This window comes from Leuciscus leuciscus (assembly GCF_965113295.1).
Source record: "Leuciscus leuciscus genome assembly, chromosome: 4".
NCBI lineage: Eukaryota > Metazoa > Chordata > Actinopteri > Cypriniformes > Leuciscidae > Leuciscus > Leuciscus leuciscus.
In genome coordinates, this window is record NC_138728.1 from 30452037 (window position 1) to 30476711 (window position 24675).

At 38.4% G+C, this 24675-nt stretch overlaps 1 long non-coding RNA gene across 2 annotated transcripts; it reads left to right on the top strand.

The window, feature by feature from the left end:
* The first annotated feature begins 11722 nt into the window (after positions 1-11722).
* LOC309497705 lies at positions 11723-23589 on the top strand. Of its 2 annotated transcripts, XR_014205665.1 has the most exons (4): positions 11733-11777; positions 11917-11943; positions 12407-12643; positions 20662-23589. It is a non-coding gene; the product is annotated as an uncharacterized lncRNA (long non-coding RNA). The 2 variants fall into 2 exon arrangements; XR_014205664.1 differs by lacking the exon at positions 11917-11943 and having other exon boundaries at positions 11723-11777.
* The last annotated feature ends 1086 nt before the right edge of the window (positions 23590-24675 follow it).

A 24675-nucleotide genomic window follows, 5' to 3' on the forward strand; every position in this document is an offset into this window, starting at 1 on the left:
AGGGTTAAATTCAGTATTTTCTTGCATTAATTAATATTCACTTGTGTGTGCTTATACGAGTATCTTTTTAAAATGTATCATTTGAAAATCTAGTGTTTGATCATGTCTAAATATTTATTCAAATACAAAACCTAAAAATAAGTAAGCAGTTATGACCTGCAATACTCTTTTGAGCAACTAGACTAGATACATGTATATTTATTAGAGTGGGTAAACAATGGCATTGCAAATGGAAATTATTATTTTTCTGGCCACAAAATGACTTTAATTTGCCTTTTTGCATTGAATTTAAAACCCTTTTCTACATTTAACCTTAAATACTACACTATCCCCTGGTTTCACAGACAGGGCTTAAGACTAGTCCTAGACTAAAATGTAAGTCTGAGCTGTTTCCACTGAAATAAACTTGCACTGACTGATCTTAAAAATATATCAGTGCCTTTTTAGTTTTAAGATGCACATCGGTAATGTTTTTTTCTAAGCATGTTTATAAAAATTACTTAAATGTCCTAATTGATCTATGGTCTAATCCTGGCTTAGTCTAAGCCCTGTCTGTGAAACCGGGCCTAATTGTATTAGGCTACACATAATAATGGAAAATAGGATACAATTCATAACAAAAACGGTTGATCTGCATGTTTGTCTTCGGCGTAATAATCAGTTAGCAACCCTGCTTTGTCATCGTTGACACAAAAAAAGCCTTAACCTGATGAACATTTTCATCAGTAATAATGTCCTTAATCAAATTAACACTGTTTTTGAGCAGTTAAGGTTACTAGATTTTAAATTATTTGTTTAATTCAGAATGGGTGCAATGCTAGCTCCAAACAAGATCCTATTTTTCTCAGAATTACGTTAGATGGCTAATTACAACTAACAATCCGATAATGAGCTAGCATCATAAGATAAAAAAACAACTATTGACAGACCAAGATTATAATAAAAGTGACTGTCCGATTCTAAGCTAAACACTTATTCAGTAGCAGTAAATTAGGTGTACCAAACAATCATAAAACAAAGAAATATTATCTTACCGTCATCGTGAAGTAAAATAATGAGGAAGGATCACTCTGCCAGCCAATCACACAGCGACGTCGCGCCCGCAGTCTGTAAATTCCTTCAAAAAACAGCGTGTGGCGCACTTGAGCGTATTTTCAGACGCACATCTAATTTTAAGTAGCTTTTTATGGGAGCGGCAGCGCAATACTTTGATAAAAAAATAGATAGGGCTATGTCAAATATTGTTTCTATTTTAATTTTTATGAAAAACCAGGGAACCCCCCAAGGTCATTTTTTGGGGCCTTATGGGGGGTCCCTTGATGCTTATGGGGGGTCCCGGACCCCCCCAGCCCCCCCTCAATTCGAACACTGGTTGTGCCTGAGATGGCGACGGTTTCTCCTCAGAACACTACCCGACTCCAACTCAACCTCATAAGATCTGGGACTCACTGGTCTAATCACTCTAGCTGTTTTCCAGGTTTTACAAGGCTCAAATGGTTGGACTCGAACACTGTCCCCTGATGTGAAACAGTCCAAGTCTTTTGCTGTACGGTTGTAGTATTTCTCCTGTCTTTGTCTGTTGTTAATCAGTCCCTGTTTGTTGTTTGACACTTTCGGCTCCAACAGTGTCTCCTTAGTAGGAAGAAGGGTCCGGGTCCTCCTGCTGAGAAGTCTCTGTGCTGGACTGGTGGTGAGACCTTGGCTCGGTGTGTTGCGATGGTCCAGTAGGGGACCTGTCCAGCAGCTGCAGCTTTCTGCATAAGTGTTATGAATTGGAAGACTCAGTAGGATCCACTTGCAGCTTTTAATCAAGGAACGTCAAAACAGGCAAGGGTCAGGCAACAGCAAAACAGGGTGATCAGAGAACAAACACAGAGAGTAGTCAGGTCACAGGCAGAAGTTCAGGGCAGGCAGCAAGAGACAATAATCCAAGAGCAGTCCAAGTCGAGACAGGCAGCAAACAGGCAGAAACGAGATAACAATCCGAGGTCAATAAACAGATCAGTAGAATAGGGGGAAAACGCTCAGTGATTACAGGCCATAGCAATGCAATACTTCGCAGTGAACTGAAGAGTGACAGAGGTTTATATGGGTGTATGTGAATGAGCTGCAGGTGTATGAGATGAGTGTGGATGAGCTGCAGGTGTATGTGCAATCAGTCCCAGGTAAGCGGCATGATGGGAAGTTGAGTTTGTGATGTGATCAGTCTGGTGTGGAGTGCCCTTTGGTGACTCTCAGGGCGTTTTTCCACTGGGTTCGTTTGCTGCGGTCCGAACCCGAGTGCGCTAGTTCCCGGCGCCCCCCGCAGCGTTGGTCTGGTTTCACACTCAATTAGTTGTATCGAAACCAGGTGCGTTTGCAGTGATCTTACGTCATCGCAAACGCAATCAAACAATGATATCGACAGTGATACGCATGCGCGGGATACTATACTTCCTGAACAAGTGCGCACCCGAGTCCGTGTTGCTTGCACATTAACGCGAACCGCACCACAGTTCGGGAGCAACCGATCTCAGACCACCTCCTCCAGGTAGTCTCGGGTTCGGTACTCTAGTGCGCACCCGGGTCCGATGACAGCGTTCACATTAGCGATTTTTCATGCGAACCGTGCCCCGGTCCGCACTAAACTGCCAGTGTGAAAGCGCCCTCAGAGGCACTCCAGCTGGTGATCGTTACAATAAGACGTTTTGCTGTTTTGACAGCTGACTCAGCCTTTCCATTGCTTTGTGGGTACCCGGGTGACGATGTTCTGTGCACAAATTCCCACTTTTGGCTGAACATTTTAAAGTCGTGTGATGAGTACTGAGTCCGTTATCATAGATGAGCACATCTGGAATCCCCTGACGAGCAAAGTGTGCTTTCAGTTTGTGAATCACTGTAATACTTTTGGTGTCCGGCAAATAATCAACCTCCCAAAAATTTGAATAATAGTCCACGGTTACTAGGTAGTCTTTATTGTGCCAAGAAAACAAATCAGTTCCTACCTTAGCCCAAGGTCTGTAGGCAATATCATGGGGATGTAATGTCTCTTTTTGTTGCTTGGGGTCAACTGACCTGCAGATGGCACATTTGGAAATAAACGTCTTTATTTGCTCATTCATCCCCTGCCAGTACACACACTCGCGTGCTCGTCTGAGGCAACCTTCCACTCCCAGATGTGTTGAGTGTATGCGGCTGGTCAGGTCAGCTCTTAGTGTGTCAGGAATAACTGCTCTTTCTCCCCTGAACACTATGCCATTCTGAAAGCTCAGCTCGTCCTGAAAAGCAAAATAGTGTTGAATGTTTTGCTCAATGTCTTTTTTGTTCTGAGGCAATCCTGTAAGAATTAACTTAATCACTCCCTGCAACTTTGTGTCCTCCTTTGTTGCATTGCGAATGGCTGATAGTCTTTCTGCAGAGATAGGTAAGTAGTTAATCATGTTAACAGTCTCTAGATCTGCCTCTGTGTCTCCCTGATTGCTGTCAGGTAAATAAGCTCTGCTTAGTGTGTCAGCTAGTAGCATGTCTCGCCCAGGCACATAGATCACATTAATGTCGTATTTCTGCAGTCTGAGTAACATTCTCTGCAGTCTCTTTGGTGCACTAAGTAGCGGTTTTCTCACAATATTCTCTAGTGGCTTATGGTCACTTTGAACAGTCACTTTTCTACCATAAGTATATTGATGGAACTTTTCCATTCCGAACACTATGGCCAAACATTCTTTTTCTATCTGCGCATAACCCCGTTCTGTGGGTGTCAGCGCTCTGCTCGCAAATGCCACAGGTTTACCTTTCTGTGTCAGGGCTGCTCCTAGCCCTGTCTCTGAGGCATCACATTGCAGGGTTAACTCCTCATTTTGGTCATAGTACTTAAGCAGTGGTGCGTTTGTTATTTTGTCTTTCAATTTTTTAAAAGCTGTCTCTTGCACCTCAGTCCATTCCCACATGTTGTCCTTTTGTGTAAGTTGTCTCAAGACTTCACAGTCATCAGAAAGATGATCACAAAACTTTGAAAGGTAGTTCAGCATACCTACAAGTCTCTGTACCCCCTTAACATCTGTAGGTCTCGGCAACTCCCGCACTGCCCGCACTTTCTCCAGGTCAATGCGGAGGCCTTCTGCTGTCAGCAAGTGTCCAATGTAGGGTACAGACTCTCTCCTCAGTTTAAACTTGTCTGCATTGAGTTTAATGTCTCTTTGTCTGCACCTCATTAGAAAACATCTCAAGTTTTTCTCATGATCCTTGTCTGCTTCCTCTTGTGTGTCACCCTCCCCGTGATCAGTATATCATCCGCAATGATATACAAACCCGGTAAGCCCTCTAGTGCTTGCATGAGTTTCCTTTGGAAGACCTCCGGAGCTGGGCTTATACCTATTGGTATCCTGAGCCAACGATACCGTCCGAATGGGGTTGCAAACGTGGTGAGGTAACTGGACTCTTCGTCCAGCTTGACGTGCCAAAATCCATGCTTCACATCACAAACAGTGAATACCTTGGATTTTGAGAGTCCTGGCAGGACATCATCAATGGTCGGAAGAGGAAAATGGCTCCTTTTCAGTGCTCTATTCAGTGGTTTGGGGTCTATACAGATCCTTGGCTTTCCATTTGGTTTTGTCACTGACACCATACTGCTTATCCAGTCAGTGCTACGCTCCACAGGTGCAATGATTTCTTGGCTTTCAAGATTCTTTAGTTCTTATTTAAGTGGGGTCATCATTGCAACAGGCACTCTGCGTTTAGGCAGTTTTACTGGTGGTACACTTTTGTTTATTTCAATGTTGTACTCGCCTTCTAGGCAGCCAACGCCTGTGAAAACATCTCCGAACTCTGTCTTTATTTTCTCCATATTTGTCAGCTGCACACTGTTGTCAGTCGTTTTGTCTGTACATTGTGTTTTCACTATACTGTCAATCGCCAGTGTGTTCTCATACTGCACTGTGATCAACTTCATGGCTTCACTAGCCTTTCTTCCCAGTAGCGGGATCCTGTCCTCCTTTTCCACCACTTGAAACTCTGTATAATTTATCATTTCTCGGATTTCGGAGTTTGACTTTACATTTTCCAAGTGGGCGTAATCTGCTTTTGTTGTACATGACAAGTACTTTCTCTGTGTGATCCAATTGTATACTTGGGTTCAGCAGTTGCATTGGGATAACATTACAAGTAGCACCACAGTCTATCTGAAAGTTAACTAGCTTTTTGTCCAACAACATACCTGCGAAGAGATGTTGACTTTTGCTGTGTGTTTCTTTCACTTGATTTATTGTCTCTTGGTTTTCTCTGATGTCTGTTATTGTCATGATGTCCTCACACGATTCACTTGACTCTGAAATTGTGTGTACCGGTCTGCCTTTCTTGTTTTTCTCAAACTTGGACTTGCATTTTGCAGCAAAGTGGTTCTCTTTTCCACACTTCTTACACTTCTTTCCATAGGCTGGACATTTGTGTTTATTTTTCTCATGTGTGTTGCCACAAAAGTTACAGTTAATCTCCTCCTTTTTGTCTCTTCTTGGATTCTTCTTCATTGCGTGTATTTCTTCCACCGTTTTACCTTGTATGGTTTTGCTGTTCTCTTTTGACAGTTCATCTGCTCTGCATATTTGCATGCACTTATCCAGCGTTAAGTTTTCTTCCCTTAACAGTCTTTCCCTCATAGCAGGGCTCTGTGTACCACACACAATGCGGTCTCTTATTAGTGAGTCCTTGATGTCACCAAAATTGCATGTGCTGGCCAATACTCTCAAATCTGTGACATATCTGTCAATATTTTCGTCTTGTCCTTGGTCTCTAACAAAAAACTTATATCGCTCAACAGTCTCATTCAGTTGCGGATTGCAATGTTTATCAAACTGCGTCATCATTGTACTCACTGTCCTCCTCGTAGATGTATCACCGCTTGTCAGCGTTTCTAAAAGTTCCCTCCCTCTCTCTCCGAGGAGGTAATTAAACAACTTAACTTTAGTTGTCTCCTCTGCATCGGGCATAGTGAGGTCCGTATACAGCGTAAACTCCTCCTTCCAACTTTTCCAAGTTTTCGCTAAGTTGGCTGAATCCAAACAAAGTATTGGAGGCGGCTTGAGACCATCCATCGCGACATCTGGCGCTCTTTTCTGCTCCGGCTTCGGCTCCGTAAACACTGGGTAGTCCCTTGCTCGAGCTCGCGGGCTAGGCTAACTACAACAAGCTAGCGGCACTTTTCACTCTTCACGGCTCGGTACTAACTTCGGCTGAATTCACGACCGCTGCCACCATGTTTCATACTGTTCTGTTTTATCAAACTATACAGAATGAACGATTAAAGCAGTATCATTGCTTACTTTATTTATCACATGTGCATAACAGCATTACAAGTGTCATAGCCTAGCTCTCTGTCTGTACGTCACTCAAATCCGTCCGTGCGTCACTCAAATCTGTCCCCTTGGGAACATGACAGGAAAACTAACAATCCACTTGTTACACATGGGGCATGGGAGTAATTATCATGATTCCATTGTTATATTTGAGGAAATGTGGTAATACTTACTGTATCTGAGGTATGGCAGAATGTACTGTATAGTATGTACCATGGTTATATGTAAGGTACCATGGTACTACTATGGTATACCATGGTATGTATTATAGTTTATCATGGTAAACTTTCTTATGGGGTGTATTTGCATTTGTTTTGTTCCTTGTGATGATGGTGTTTGTTTTTTATTTTGGATGTTTTGTTTTTTGTAAAAGCCTAACCAGGGCTAAGGGCTGCAAATTAGTTTTATACTATATGCCCTATGTACACGGCATCGGTTGTCTGTGTGTATCAATGCTTAGTGTATTGTCCCTGTTAAACAAGCAAAACAAAAAAAACAGGTTCACTCCTGAAATCCAAAAACGGCCCAATCATCGCCCGACTGGACAGCAAAGCTGACAACTCCTCTTCCTTTAATGTAGACTCTGTGTCCATTTAATGGTGAAACTCCCCCTCATAAAGTGCCACCTGTTTCACCCTGCAACCCAAACTCAATCCAAACTTTCAGTTCAGCTCCTCCATGAAAGTGACATACTAGCTGTGTCCCAATTCAGGGGCTGCATCCTCCGAAGGCCGATTGCGTCACAGCGGTGCGACGAAGGCTGTCCCAAGTCGAAGGATCCTTCTAATGCGGCCTACCGTCAGTGTTGCCAAGTCCAAGGTTTTTCCCACGGAATTGGGCTACTTTTAAGTTGTTGACGCGGGTAAACATTTTTTTTCCGCTGGTTTGGAGAATTCGGCCGCCCGATGGAGAAGAGCCGATGGGCTTTTTGGGCTACTTTTGTTCTACAGACCTGGCAACCCTCCTATCATCCTTCTTTTCCCGGACCGCAAATGATAGAACGAGAAACAGCAGCACCAGCCAAGAGAAACGAGACCGAGAGGATGAGCTGATTGATATATTTAGGAAGGACATGAAGTTTCAGAGAGACAGAGCAGGGAGAGAATGGACAGATTGTTTTCTCTTCTTGACAGATTGGTAGAGAAATAAACTTTTGGTTATGTGAATTAATATTTGTAAATGAAACAATCGTATACATTGTTTGTATGTTTTGTTTGAAAAAATATTTCTGTGTATTGTTTATTTTTGTAATGCAAGTTATAACTTGTAAATGTAATAAATAAATTATTCTGTACATTTATTTTTGTCATGTCAATTAATTTGTACATTTTATACAAAATAAATTGTTATTACGCGCCACACGCACAAACACAGAGAGCGACACCCGAAATAGGTGTCGCCCGGAGTTCCGTCTCCTGCTCCCACAAATACTATAACAACACAAGTAGTCAGATAGTAAATTTTTTATTTTACATAGGGGTAAGATTTTCTTTCAAAAGAAAGGTAAATTAGTAACTTAGGTTGAGGTATAGTCGGCCAAAACAACAAACAAAAGGGGTTTTCTAACTAATTTTAGGTCGTCTTTCCTGGAATTAAATAACAAACAAAGATACAATTCTTACCTCCCTGCTGACCAATAAACAGGAGAAAATAGTATAAAATAAAAGGGCCTCCAACCTCTCACAGTCTCAATGAAAATTGCACACTAAGCTACTACAGTTACCGGCCTATACCGCTAACAATTCGAACCGCTCACAAGGAGCTTACACATGATTGGAGACACAACTCGCCAACCGGCTAGACAACATACCACAGTTTTGGTAAAAGCTTGTGCACACACGCGCTCTATCACACAAGGACGCAGGAGGGAGAACTCAACGAGTAAGCGTTCCACACTGCTTATATCCACGCGTTGACTCGCAGCCCCGCCCATTAAAACAGCTGCACCTGTTACACTCAAATGAGCGTCGAGCGACAGAAAGAGAGCGAGAGAGAGAGAAAGAAAAGGCACCACACATGGGCAAACACTCTGAACAATATGAAACACAGAACATGCGTTCCGACACGTAACATTGTTCTATACATTTTTACTTACAGTACTTTTTACAACTATTTACAAGATAAGTTACGTTTAAAGTCTCATATTCTCAAAGGGTTCAACAAGATGTCTGGTGGCTCCAACAAGCACACAGAATTTGCCATCACTATGACACAAAACATGTTAGAGCAAAGAGTTGGTCAAGAATATGCAAAAAGATACTGCATGGATTCAGATGTTCCCCCTTCTATTCCCTCAATGATTGGCCTCCCCTTGTTCAGCTCCAAGGCCAGCTTCTCTGCAGGTGTAAAGGGTGCTGGTGGTGGCCCTCATCCAGTTCCAGCAACATCACTCTTCTTTTTGGCAACTGCATTTAACCCTCATAGTCCTTCACGTCTATTGCAATCTCAAAACTCTGGCCAGTTGATAATACCTAGAGTATCAAAAATCGACTGCTGGCGGTAGATCCTTCTCCTATTTAGCACCTAAACTCTGGAACAGTCTTCCTAACATTGTCCGGGATGCAGATACACTCGGTCAGTTTAAATCTAGACTAAAAACACATCTCTATAACCTGGCATACACATCGACAATGATACATTCCTATTATTCAAATCAGTTAAATGATTATTAGGCTGCATAAATTAGGTCAGCCGGAACAGGGAACACTTCCTATAACACCCGATGTACTCGTTACATCATAAGAAGAATGGCATCTATGCTAATGTTAGTCTTTCTGCTTATTCCGAGGTTCACTGTAATCAGCCGGATCCAGATCAGATGGTGGACCTGCGCCTAGACATGACCACATTAAATAATATTGATCTGCCTTCATTGACACTATTATACAAGAACTGAACTGAGCTGGACGATGACATCACGGTTTACTCCAGAGCGGCTATATATATATATATATATATATATATATATATATATATATATATATATATATAATAACTTTTTTAAAACAAAAATGAAACATCATTGAATTTACTTAAGCAATATATATATATATATATATATATATATATATATATATAATAACTTTTTTAAAACAAAAATGAAACATCATTGAATTTACTTAAGCTGGACTGTGACTGTATTTTCTTCTGGAAACAAACTTTTTTGCATTATTTTCCTGTTATCTCTGTAAAGCTGCTTTAAAACAATCTGTATTGTAAAAAGCGCTATATAAATAAATGTGACTTGACTTGACTCGGGTCATTTTGGGCTGAAATTAATTTTGTAAAAAAAAAAAGAAAAAAAATTGTTTAACTATGAATACACACAGAAAAAAAATGGACTTAGAAGAGTTTTGTGGTTGAAATTTAAAACAGTAACAAATCCTTCCCTCGCAGTTCAATTTGACCCCCAAAGGAATGAATGGAATGCGAGAAATGCTTCAGTACACATAGAAAAAACTAAAAATGCTCAAATTTCAAACTAAAAATGCTAAAACTTTACCAAAAAAATGTATTTCATAATGTCTACATGTGTATCTGAATGCATACCGAAAAGAACTGACTTTAGGACCCATGGGAAATGGCTCATTTACTCTATATAGAGCTATAAGACCATCTAGTGGCAAGTGTCATGAAATACCATGGTATATTATTTTTCCAAAAGAGTTTGGCAAAGACACCCAATGTAAGATATTTTGAGAAGAATTGAAAGGGTTATGCATGAAATTTGATTTGAAGTTGAGTTTGAGTTGATTTGAATTTAAGCTGAAAGAATGTGAAGAATATGCTTAAATTATTAGTAGTATTATTAGTATTATTATTATTATTAGCAAGTGAAAGAATATACAAAATTTACAGATCACTGATCACAAAAAAACACCACTGTAATACTCTCAGTACAACACGCCAACAAAATCATCTCTTCCACATCACCATCCACAGCATATTTCAAAGGACGCTCCACTCCAGTCCGCCAATCCCGGGGGTACGTCTTGAATATGACCAATTAAGGGTGAACCTTGGATGTAACAATATTGCAAGTTAAATGTTTTAGGCTATACATTTTTTTCTGCTGGTGAAAAAAGGGAAACTGCATTCTGAAGCGTTTCTTTTTCTTTCAGTTTCATCAAAAATAAAGAAAAGTCTTCAAGGTTGGGCAAGGCAGAAACAATACAAAACGGACACTGAATAATAAACCCTGTAAAAAAAAACAAAAAAAAAAAAACAGTGGTGTCACCTAACTCCCTGGCTAAATCAAACACAAGAGAAAAGATATATACAAAAAACAAAATGGCACACAACCATTGTTATACCCTATACTGTACATTGTTATACCCTTATACCCTATATTGACCCCTACCGCGTCAGTATAGGGTATAAGTCAAACATTTCATGACCAAACCGGAACCCTGGTCTCATGGCATCCACTTGTCAGAGAAAGTGTTAACAGCAGTATGAACTGACACCGATATCTATGGACTTTTAAGGTAATCAGCTAAACTAACAGTTCACTTTATTATTGGCGTTTCATTCTATTTAAATATCTAAATGTGAAATGTGAATACAGAAGTTGCACATAACCCCTATTAAGTATATACAATATTTTCAGAAAAAGGACCACTCAACTGCCACAATAAAGAAACTAAATGAACACTATAAACACTATAGGGACAAAAGTAAAAATGAGGACTCTTAACGAAAGAAGGAAGCGAAAGAATTTACTAAATTTACAGATCACGAATCTGAATACATCCCCACACAGGGAAAGAAAAAAACAGCAATACGTCTGAAAACTAGAACGTGGATCGTGGTTGGGAAACCCTGCTATAGAGAACCTGTGTTCATCAGACCTCAAAAGGCTAGTGGACAAGCAGAAGCCCACAAATTGTGATCAACTATGTGTATGGAAATTACTGCGTTGTGATGGCAGACCTTAAATTAACATTTAAATTGCAAACTGTTACCTATTGATTGTTGAATATTTATTTTTGTTTGTTTGTTTGTTTTTTGTCTGTGGCCCTAATAAAGGTTTCATTGTATTGACAACCCTTGTTTACTGTAAAATAGTAAAAAATTAAGTTCTCAAAAAAAAATTTGCTTTGAACAAAAATTAGTTTGTTACTGAAAAAAGTTCCTGATCACTTGTATAAATGGTTTCTGCATACAAACACTAGTGTTTAGCCATTTAGACAGAATCTCATATATGAGGTTCAAAGGGTTTTTAATTGGTAGTTATTCTCAGCACATTATCAACCAACATGCATTTAAATATATATTTCACCAATAATTCAACTCCGAATGCCTCTGATATATGTTGTATTATTTGTATGTGAATTTCCTATACACATATCTGAGTTTAGCGCGTGAACAGGACTTTTATTTTGTAGGGGTGATGTGACGTCACAAAGCTGCGCCGCGCTCCTGCGTCTGAGATTCGGCTGGAGAAAGGTATGTATTTAAAATGTTTATTTAAAAACCGTTCAGATAGTTTTATAGTTTAATATTTTTAAACTAATGTTTAATTATTGAATGTAAATTTTAAATGCGTTATTTAACATTTATGAACGTTATTGTTTCGTGATTATAGCGCATCCACACGTGAGAAACAGAAAAGGTGCGTCTCATTTCGCCTCTTACATAGTGAATGAATATGAATGAATAATCATGAACACGAATTCGATCACTGACAAGTAGAGATGGAGAAACGGATCTTTTTGAAACTCAGGAGTCAACTGAATCAATTACTACGCAAAATGATTCAGTGATTCGAATCGCCGCATTCAGACGAGACCTGCTGGTCAAAACAGAAATACAACAAGAACACAAACACAATTAGCAAATGTTTTGATTAACGTGTAATCTATGAAACATTATTTAACACCATTATGTAGCTATTATAAATCATAACACCATAAGTGTCTATAATTTGTGTTCTTTTAATAATTTGAAGGGCTTGTTTGCGTGTTTTTTCTTGCCAGTGCACTGACTACTGAACTAGAGCTGATTGAGACACATCCAGAGATTTCGTTTGGATTTATTTTTCTTTCTGTTATTTATTCTCATCTTAATCATGACAGGTTGTCCAAACACACAAAAAGAAAATCTGGTGAAGCGACTGAGGTCCACGTGACACACTATAAAGATGGCTTTTATTAAAGAGGAGAGTGAAGACATGAAGATTGAAGAAAGATTCAGAGTAAAACAAGAAGATACTGAGGAACAAACAATGATGGTGATTATTAAAGAGAAGAGTGACGAAAGGAAGATTGAAGATACATTCAGAGTGAAACAAGAAGATACAGAGAAACACACAGGTTGGTTTCATTCTCAAAGCGGAACTCAGTCATTTGATCCTCATTAATAATATTTTTGAGCTCTTTGGAATAATAATGTTGAGGCATGTTGAGATCACATGACCAGCTAAACACCTTGCTTCAAGTGCACTTGAGAAGCTCCTTACTCCAAGTTGGGAACATACATTCACTCATTCAAGTTGGAAAAATATGGTAGCAGCCTAAACAAAATTAGTATTTGTGTGTCTTTAAACACAATTACTTTAATGAAAACCATTCATTTCTTAAAGGGATACTCCACTTTAAAATGAAAATTCTGTCATCATATACTCACCCTCATGTTGTTTCAAACCTGTATGAATTTCTTTCTTCTGCTGAACAGAAAGTAAGATATTTAGAAGAATGTCAGTAACTAGACAGTTTCTGGTAACATTGACTTAGATAGTATATATTTTTTCCTACTATGGAAGTCAATGGTACCAGAAACGGTCTGGTTACTGACATTCTTCTAAATATCTTACTTTTTGTTCAGCAGAAGAAAGAAATTCATACAGGTTTGAAACAACATGAGGGTGAGTATATGATGACAGAATTTTCATTTTAAAGTGGAGTATGCCTTTAATTATGCATCAGTATTTAACAAAATCATACTTTTTACATTAATGTTGTTACGATGCCAAAATTATGACTTTGAAATGATACCTGACTAAAATATCTGAATACTACTACTGAACTGTTACCATGACGAAAAGTAATCGCATGAAACTTATATTCTGGGCAGAGCAGATAAATGGTCAGTGGTGTGTGGTTTAAATGATTAGCTCTATAGAGTGGTGCAGGTAAAAGGTACATTTGTAGGCCGACCGGCAGTTTGCATCAAACTGGTTCCCTCGACAAAAACCTCTGTGATCAACAAAAGTTTATGATACTTGCACGTTTTGTCCATTAAGAATCACAGATGAACACGACTTTTATGAAATTTGAAGCCTAAATACAGTCGCCAGAAGTAAAAAGCTAAAGGTGGGCTATAAACGAACTACACCACGGTCCAACGACTTCAACCATCACTAAGTTTCCAACAACCTTTCCGGGGTAATACTGATGTATTTTATGTATTTTAAGATATCTTGAGCTTGTGTTACCACAGCTTTTTTCAGTCATATAAACAAAAACCCATTAAAGGTGCATTGCGCAACTTTTCATGTTAAAAATACCCGTTTTCTAACCCATACATGCTTAAACAATTGCCTGATGGGCTGAATGAGCCCTTCTCTGATCACTGCGATTGTCTCTATAATCCTGTACAGTAAAATAAATAAGAGGGATTCGGGTCAGAATTTGAGACTGGGCGTGACGTCAAGCGCGTTCACGGCACGCTCACCTGGCTATAGCCCCGTTCACACTGCCAGCGATTTTGTCGCTGTATGTCGCTAGTCTCTGTACTGTGAAGTCGCTTGTGGGCGTTCATAGTGCTGTCGCTCTAATATGACTGGTAGACGGCACGTCTGGCCATATCTATACAAAATACCATCACAAGTGATATATACAACTATATCATTTTAATTTGACTAGGATTTAGGCTCAAAAGAAACAGTATGCTGTTGGGAGAGTGTTTTTATATTACCACAGCAGTGTTCAGTGGATTAAATAATTTAGCCTACTGGATTAACGATCGATCAATCAACAGATTAACTCATACTGTCATAAATTACTAAAACGTCATTCGAATTTGACAAATAATCAATTTTCTTGTCCCTAATAGTCAACATAATGCAGGGGAAACTGTAAAATGATCTGCAGCAGTGCTAAACTTGCATCATAATTACAACACTCGAACTAAATGTGTGAATTAAACTCACTGAGACTGTCGACAGTTTCTTTTCCATGCATCATTTTATTATATCCATGTATGTGGTTACAGTCAAATCATATAAAACAGTGAAATCGCCCTCGAACTCTTCTGTCTTGCCTGCACTCGAGACGGTGACGTGAGCTGAGCTCCTCTGAAAGTCTTCTTTCCTATTGGTTGTCGCTCGCGAAAATCGCTTCTCATTTGCATAAAGTTGAAATTTCTGAACTTTTGTCGCGCGTCTCGTGTCGCTTGACACGCCCACATTCTGTCGCCAACGGTCACTGTCGCCGGAAGTCGCCAGCGCTCCATTGAAATGAATGGGATCATGTCGCTTTGTCGCTGCGTGTCGCTGGCAGTGTGAACGGGGCTTATGTCTGGCAGGTTTGTGTATTCGCCGCCATTCTCCGTAGAAGATGGATTCTAAGAGACCGGCTTGTAGTTCATTTCAAACACCAACGCAAACTCCACGTAAGATAAAAAAAAAAAGGAAAACTTTTGTTGTTGCAGTTTCGCTTGCCGCCAGAGGGGGCATAGTTCTGCAAAAACTCAGAGACTTGCGCAATGCACCTTTAACTTTGGTACGATGGAAATGGAAGTGCTAAAATGGTAACTCATTTCCAGGTTTTGGCCTACAAATTTTAGAAAGATTCTAACTTTAGAATCCAATCTTTTCTGTTTGGTAACCATCAGTGGTTGAACAGGGTTCCTCAAATCCAGAGGAACGGCAGAATTTAGCTCAAACCAGGGTTCGTACAGATACTGTATAACAAAATAATGTATAAATGACTTTAAGGCAGGGAATGACAACTGGCGGCCCGCGGGCCAAAACTGGCCCGCCAGCAATATTTTCTGGCCCGCCGGATTATTTTGGTAGTCCTAAATGCTGCACAAAACTCTTCCACTACTTGAGAAAAGCCATAGTCGCGCGGCGATTTCACCGCCGCATACTCACTGTGTGAAACGCCCTTAGGGAATCATGCGGCGCGGGATTACATTTTAAAGTATAACGGTGCGTTCACACCGGACGCGAATAGCGCGTCAAATTCGCGCCTGCCGCGTCTAGTTATACGCTTGACCACTTTGTATCCATTCGCGCGTCAAAAGACGTTAGCGGTCAGAACTCTGGTGTACTTTGGACGGAGCGGGCGGTCTGACTGACAATAGCCCACTCCCGACATCTTTTGACAGCGTATCCGCACTTAATTCTGACCACCTGTACACCTATCTCTGAGGAGCTGTTTGGAAACCATTGTCAGTCAACAACATTCTTTTTTTGCAAGGATGTTTGAAATAGTTCGGCAGAAAATAGCCTGCTTCATTTGTCAGTAGGGCAATATGATTTTCGTTTATGTTGCTTAGAAATTTGAGTGATAGGCTTTGTCCTATTTAATTTATGTTATTCATATTTCATAATTCTTTTCTGTGGCATTTTTTTTCTCTGCTGACAGTAGGCTACAATGTTAAAATAGCCTAATATTGACACGAACAGTTTTTTGTATAGCATTTATAATTATTATTACCCCTATATATTATAGGGGTGGTGGCGCAATGGATAAGACACATGCCTTTGGTGTGAGAGACCCGAGTTCGAATCCACTGTGAGACACCAATGTGTCCCTGAGCAAGACACTTAACCCCTAGTTGCTCCAGAGGCGTGCGACCTCTGACATATATAGCAATTGTAAGTCGCTTTGGATAGAAGCGTCAGCTAAATGAATAAATGTAAATGTAAATGTATTATAGGCAACTTAATCTCCTTCTTTTCGTTAGAGATATTTGAATGTGAGATTATGGAAATAGGTTCTATTCAGCAACCGCTTAAAATACTGTTGAGTAGCCTACTTGGTCTGTATTTTCCTTGATATTTCCTTGATATATGCCTAAGGTGTTAAATTAAAAATTAAAAATCAAAATAAAAATTTGTCTAATCCAGTAATCATTTTTTTCTATTTTTGATCTGAGCACAATCAGAAAATCAGAAAACCCGTCGTTATTAGTTTTTTCATTTTAGTTCAGGAAATAAATAATGAAAAAACAAGTCGTTTTTCATCTTTTTATTTTTGGTTTTAATTTGAAAAAACGATTGAACGAATGGTCCACGGACGGTGAAGGACCCATCATATTCCGCGATTATAGGCCTATATAAGAATATTTAATTTGTATCCATAGGCCAACTCTGTGTAGCTGGCCCGCCATCTACTGGCTAAAAAAAATATTGGCCCGCGGCCAAAGTTACATGCCGACCCCTGCTTTAAGGAATAAAATGACTACAATCAGAGATCTCATTTACCAAACATTTATCAATTCTTTATCAACTTTGAAATAAAAAAATAAAGAAAAGTAAATGGAATTCTTTTTACGGAGCCCCTGAGGGGACCTTTGCAACAAAACAAAAATACAGACTTTCGCGTGCTCACGAGAAACTATTGCGTGCTCACGAGAAACTTTTGCTTGAGCACGAGAAAACTATCGCGTGCTCACGCGTTACAATTTCCAGTTTGCGTTATAGTGTCATTACTACAAATGTGGGAAAAGGGATGAGATGAGAGTGTGCTTGGAGCATGCCTCCAGAGATTTGTCTTATTATAGGGAGTTTGCATTTGAGATTGTTTGTGGACTGTGCTTTACTGTAGGAAAAAAAGCATGAATATAACATAAATGAATATCAGGTCCCACATCATGGATTACATAATCAGAGAGTAGCCTATTTCTTTTCGTTTTGAATTGTTTCGTTTAAAGACATTTCAAGCTTTCTTCAGATGTATTTCTCATGTCTGTGAGGCATACACTGAGTTTTGGTTAATTTATCATGAGATGCGCTCCAGTTCACGTGCAATGCAATGCAATGCAAGTGATCGCGGTGCGCCGGCGCCTCTATGATTATATTATCTGCTATATTTACTTCTTATTTATTAAATACAGGCAATTGGTTGATGAAAAATTTATTAAAATTAAGATACAATTTATACCAAACGAAATTCACTTTAAAGAAAGGTTTTCTACAAAACAAAACTTAATGATGTGGTCAAAATCATGTCTGACCCACTCCATGTCTCTCGATATATTGCGCATCCTATCTTACTCGTGCTGTTAACTTTTCATATTCAACATAGATGGAAAAAAATAACATTATAATATTTTAACAAATATGAAACTAAATGCGCTTATTTAATGGCTACAACACGTATAGTAGGCCTACAGACTCTCTATTTGTACAAATTGCTGCATGCACATTCATTTAATTCTGAATTTTGCACACATAAGTTGAAAGGCATTTGTTTGTGCATATCTGCAACATTTATCAAGTTCACGGATAATTGTGCGTACATTTATTAATTAGGCCTATTATCTTAATGAATAATGCAACAAGGATGAAGCATGTAAACTGCGTTGTTTGTTTATTCAGAATGGAATGGATCGCAAATGGATCCGAATGAAGAAACATTCTTTGAAAAAAAAAGTGAACAATGAGGAACACAGAAAATGAACAAGAATGAACTTTGGATGGCCTAGGAGGAGTAGGCCTAGGCTACTACTCTAATATAATTCAACAAGGTTTTAGAATATAGAATATTTTTTAAACAAAATAAATATTTTTAAAGCCTATTATCCCGGGCCCCGAGTGGATGAAATGCTGCAGATGACACGTGACGTGTTGCATTTTGTAACACAAATGCTTGATCAAGGGCCTGGCCCGGCCCAGCCAGAGGATAGTGGCGGGAAATATCGGCCCGACCCGGCCCGAGGGTCAAGTTCGGGCTCGGGCAGAGAATCTAGCTCTAATGAGAGGGTGTCTCTTACCATCGGAGAAAGCGTTCTGCTTACATGGATCACACAATATATCCACACATACTTTCATAGAATTATTAACACTAGGACTCCTAAATTTCTTTATGATAATATAATTTACTATTCAGATATGCATTCACATTACACAAGAGGGGCGAATAGTCGACCGATTTCTTTACCCCTACCTAAATCTGATTCTATGAAGAGGACCGTGTTTTATAGGTCAATTGTGTTTTGGAACAATCTTCCAGTTGGGGTTCGTGAAATCAAGGGAAAAACTGGTTTTAAAAAAAGACTAAGACTGTATTTGTTTTCAACATCATAATATCGTCTGGATGGGTTGAGCGAGGTTGTATCATGTGCTATGTTGTTTTTCATTATTTTATTATTATTTTAATTAGTACTTTTTGTATTGTTATTTTTTTCTTGTTCTTTTATGTGTATTTATATATGATATATTTGGAAGTAATTGTGATTGTAATTATTGGGTTTTGTATGTATTGTTTGGACCCCAGGAAGACTAGCTGTCGTCTTGGCGTCAGCTAATGGGGATCCTTTTAAATAAACAAATAAACAAATAAACAAGGCACCTCAGCCTATATGTAATGGCAGTGACGTCAGTGCACGCAGTTCAAAGTTTTATGACAGTCAGTTTCTTGTGGAATATTAGCGCGTTGGTCTTGTGAATAAATTTGGTGTTATATCGCTAGTAAAGGTACAGTAGGACTGCACTGTTTTTGGACTGTGCAGCTAACAGAGATATTCATGCTTTTTTTCCTACAGTAAAGCAAAGTACAAATCATTGCAGGCCACAAAAAAACTACATTTAAGATTACACTAAAAATGTAATTGTAATTTAATACATATTTAATTCATTACAAATATTTGTATACCATCATTCATGACTAAGCATTATATCATCATCATTAAGCACACAGCAGTTGACACAAAACTTAATGTTTTATTTTAATTAAACAACATACAAATATTTATAATTAAATTCATGTTGTCTTTATTCATTAAAATGCATAATATCAGTGTCATATGCATACATCAGTTACAATTCAAGTCTTATCATAACTGGTAAAACCTGAAAGTGAAAGAAAGAAAACATCTGTATTTTATACTTTCTTTTTTAGACCATATACAATATCACTCAATATTAGGCTACTATTAAATACTATGGTAATGTCGCAAATGGATCCTTCCTGTCACGACATTCCCTTCTTTGCATTATCATAGTAAAATCTACATAGCCTATCATTCCCAACAAAAGTATTGTTTAGCGCAAAACGTGTTGAAGATTAGTGGACAGGCAGTCGATTCATTAAATAAGCTATTTCCTCACAAAAACGGTTCTGTGAAGCCTCTTCTCCATCTCCACAGATATCCATTAAAAAAACAAAAACAGACTCTGGTCTCCTTTCCTTTTTTTGGCTGAAGGTTGCAGGCTTGTCTAATAGTGGCTTTTATGCATCCAATTGTATCCATATACTCTCATCTCATCCCTTTTCCCACATTTGTAGTAATGACACTATAACGCAAACTGGAAATTGTAACGCATGAGCATGCGATAGTTTTCTCTTGTGCATGCGAAACTTTCTTGTGAGCACGTGAAAGTCTGTTTTTTTTTGCAAAGGTCCCCTCGGGGGCTCCGTATCTTTTAGATGCTCTTTTGAGTAAAAAAAAAATTCAGCCAGCCAAGTATGTTGTTTAGGACCCAAGAATCCAAGTCTCCCAATGTTGCACTCGGTTTAGGGTTCTGAAAAAGAAGATTACGTCAAATGTATTCTTCCATGGCTATCTAGCAAGCATGCGGTGTTAGTTATTATTACATTCGGTATATTATTTTGCAATCTAATGGCTTGTTTGCACTAAAACTCTTATTTATATTTGAATGATTTGTTATTTTCACTCAAATTACAGATATAAGGTATCCACAATGCAATATAGAACTTACATCATATCAAATAAATTACATTGAGCACAAAAAAACTTTTTTAAAACATTTTAGAGGAAACAGGAACTGCTTTAACCGTGACATAAGCACAGGGCCGGCACCAAGGGGGGCATAGATTCAATTTAGAGGTGTAAATCACATGATACAATCCAACATTGATTCTAATAGCCAGTGATTCAGTATTTATATATACCTCAAAACATGTAAAACAGTGTAAAACATGATACGATTTTATTTGATTCAGAGGTATATGTGTATATAAAGTCGTTCTGAGATTTCAGATAACACCTCTTCTGGTAGCTTAGTTGGTATAGGATTTAGCATACATATTGTAGGTTTGGTTGCTTTCTGTTGGTTTTAATGCTTTAAATGTCTAAATGTTTTGATGTCTGTTGCTTTGAGCCATTAAACACATTCATTTGTCTTTTTTCACCCTAGACCTGATGGCCCTGAATGAAGAGAGTCAAGAACTGAATGAAAAGGAAGAGAAAGATCAGTATAAAAATCCTAATTTCATAACTGGAAAAAAATCTTTTAGTTGCTCACAGACTGAAAATACTTCCTCACAAAATTCGAGAGCTAGAAGTAATTTCACCTGCCAAGAATGTGGAAAGAGTTTCAATCAACATGTAAACCTAAAAGTCCACATGAGAATTCACACTGGAGAGAAGCCTTTCTCCTGCCTACAGTGTGGAAAAAGTTTTGCTGAAAAAGGAAACCTTAATAAACATAAGAGAGTTCACGATGTAGAGGACCCTTTCCCCTGCCAACAGTGCGAAAAAAGTTTTACTCAAAAATACAGACTTAAAGCCCACATGAGAGTTCACACTGGAGAGAACCTTTTCACCTGCCAAGAGTGTGGAAAATTTTTCATTAGAAAAGCAAGCCTTAAAATCCATATGAGAATTCACACTGGAGAGAAGCCTTTCACATGCCCTCAATGTGGAAAGTGTTTTTCACATATAGCAACAATTAAATCCCATATGAGGATTCACACTGGAGAGAGGCCTTTCAATTGTGATCAGTGTGGAAAGAGTTTCAGACAAAGAGTCGCCCTTAATTCCCACAGGAGGATTCACTCAAGAGGGGATTGTTTTATTTGTCATCAGTGTGGAATGAGTTTCAAAGACAGCAATCACCTTAAGAATCATGTAAAAACTCACACTGGAGAAAACCCTTTTATGTGTCATCATTGTGGAAAAACTTGCTCAAACAAATCAAACCTTAATGTTCACGTGAAAGTTCACACTGGAGAGAAGCCTTTCACCTGTCCTCAGTGTGGAAAGAGTTTCACTGTTAAACAAAGCCTTAAGACGCACATAAGATCTCACACTGGAGAGAAGCCTTTCATGTGTCTTCAGTGTGAGAAGAGTTTCACATATCGAGCAGAACTGAAATGTCATTTGCAAACTCATTCTGAAAAGAAAGTGCAGAAAAAGGAGCACTTTCAAAAATCACCTTCACAGACAATTTAATTGTGATGGCAAAAGATTTTTTATTACACCGACGACACTCTAGACAAGTCTGATGTGAGACTATTTTTATTTATGTGGAAAATACGTTTGTGAACGCTTTGAAAATATCTGGATTGAATACATAAAGGGCTTTCGCACCGGGTAGTTCTAGGAACTAGCCACGAGGGTGGTTCCCTGAGAACTAAAGGTTCCCTTAGGAACGTTTTCCTAGTTGCATTCGCACCGCCAGTAGGAACTCTGAAGTGACGTAAGCCACGCTTGTTGTTGTGACTTATATTTTGATGGAGCGGCGGACCTTGTTTTTGACGGCACTGAACACCAGCCTGAACACAGTGCTCGCATTCTCCGTGTTCATTAGTTTACGATCTGTCTAAAAGTCCTGTCTAATACGTTATTAGATAGAAATGGTATACATCGAAAGTAGACAGTAATGAAAAGTTAGTAGCATATGTCGTGTGGTAGATGTCCAGTGTTGCTGTGCAGAAATACATAATCATGTTTGGCTTGGTCCCCTCAAAGTCGCGTTAGATTTTCTCCTCAGTGTAAAGGTTAAGAGGTCCATCTATCACTGTTTTCCATGTTCGTAGAGTTAGTTTCTGGAGTAAATATATAGGCTATAATCTGTGTGTTTTCACAGCCTTTTTAAAAAATGGCGGGTGCTGGTGTTTTGTGTGTGTTCGGCCAATCAGCGAACACTAACGTTACTGGTAGTTCCTATAGTGCTGGTTTAGACCCTACTCTGAAGTAGAAATTAGTTCCTCCAAAAGGAGTTCCTAGAACTAAAATCGCCAATAGTTCTAGTAACTATGAAATGGTTCCTCCGGTGCGAAAGCCTCTATTGAGTATTCAACAGCCCAGAACTTACTACATTTGTAGAAAGTGAATTCATGGATGCCCAGATCTTTAGCAATGCTTCTGTAAGCCTTTTCCAGCTTTGTGCATCTATAGCCAAGTTTCCATCCACTTTTTACCTTTTGTTATTGACAAAGTGAATATGCATTAAAAGAAGATTGCGAAATTTGTAATTGTATCTTTCACATCCCAAATATTTGTAAAATGCTGAGAGTAATGAGACAATTGGAATTCACTAGTTTACTGCTTACTATTTTCATAAAATAATGAGTCTATTATTAAATTAGGAAATCAGAAGATCACAGCGAAGTGGGACAGCTTGTCTGACAGGACTGCATGTTACTGCATTTATGTGACAAATCTTATGGGTTTGGACACAGGGCAGCTTTTTTTGTCCTGCATGCAAAAATTTTGGTTTTATCAAGATGATTGGTAGTAATGGTAGTCACATAGCAACAATCTTTAACGTAACTCTTGCCATGCAGTCAAAGCCGGTTTGACGTAGCCGAGAACACATTCAGATTAAAAAAAAGAAATAATTATTCGTCCTGGTTTCAGAGTCCAATAACATCAAATCGAACAAAAACATCCAGTTTTTTTTTCAGATTCAGATATTTAACTGTTTTAAATGGTTTATAGAGCTGCTGTCTTAATTCTAAAATTCGTTTAGAGCTTTTTGGATTCAACCCACTTTAGTTTCCTAATTTGTTTGAGATAAAATTATATCAGATGCATTACATATTAATAAACTTTATAAAAATTATTTTATTAACAAGTGCCATGTTTGTGATTTTCATTTGTCAAGTAGCCAGCTTCTGACCATGGAATCATGATTTTATGACATACATTTTATTTATTCATGTACAGAAGGAACGTGTATTTTACCTTTCTTTTTGTCAGCTTTGAAAACTATAACAGCCTTCCTTTATGTGACAGATGCCCGATTTTTATTTTGATGCAGATATTTTCAAGGCGCTATATTTTCCTCATTTATTTGAAGCAAAACTTTATTATATATTATTACATTGTATACATAAAATTATTTTTTATTAACAAGTGTCATGTTTTTTGTACTTTGTTATAAAGACTGTTTAGATCAATACTTGATCATCAAACAATATTCAGAAACGAGTGCAGTTGTAGCTATTATTTTCTGATGAACTTTTATTAGATTGTAAAAAAAAAAAACAGAAAAAATTAGGCTACAAAAATAAGGATGAATGTTGTTTGAGAGGTATCACATCTTATTCTTACCAAAAGAAATAAATAATTTCACATACAATTTAATATGAATATAATAGATTTAATGCTACTTTGAACTGCAGAGAAACCGTCCTTTAACGGGAGTAAAGTCACCAACGCTGCATACTATATGCGAATTCTGTCATATGACACAACATTTATTGGCGTTAAAGCCCTTTTTCTCGACAAAAAGTGTTTCCAAACTAGTTTTTCGCGACATTTGAAGTATTGACATTCAATTGAAAGATTTTGATGCACTAAACGTTTTTTTTGGCAAAAAAATCCTTGGATGGAAACTTGCCTTTTGTAATGTTTTTTTAAGGACCTGTGAAAGCATTGGGGATTGAGACATGGGTCACACATAATAATTCATTACATTTATATAGCTCTTTTCTCTGAGCTCAAATCGCTTTACATAGAAGGGAGAATCTCCTTATCCACCACCAATGTGCAACACCACCTGGATGATGCGACGGCAGCCATATTGGCACCTCCTCCAGCAGCAACCTTGTTTTCTCAGGAGGTCTCCCATCCAGGTACTAACCAGGCTCAGCCCTGCTTAGCTTCAGTGGGCAGCAAGTCTTGGGCTACAGGGTGATATGGCTGCAGTATCTTCTATGAATAACAAACGCAGAGATTATGCTAAATTCTTGTTTTTCTTTTCTCTACATTCTTTTCTTTTTTTTTTTTACAAAACAAAACAGGTGCAGTTTTATAATTTTTCTATTTCAATAAAAATCTAAAAACAAATGAACTTCTTATTTATTTTATTTCTTGTGCAGTATGTGGCATATCACAAGCATGGTGGGGAGTACCTTTCAAATAATTAACAATGCTAACTTTCGTTAAACAATGAAAGCAAAAGTTTTTCTTTTCTGATCTG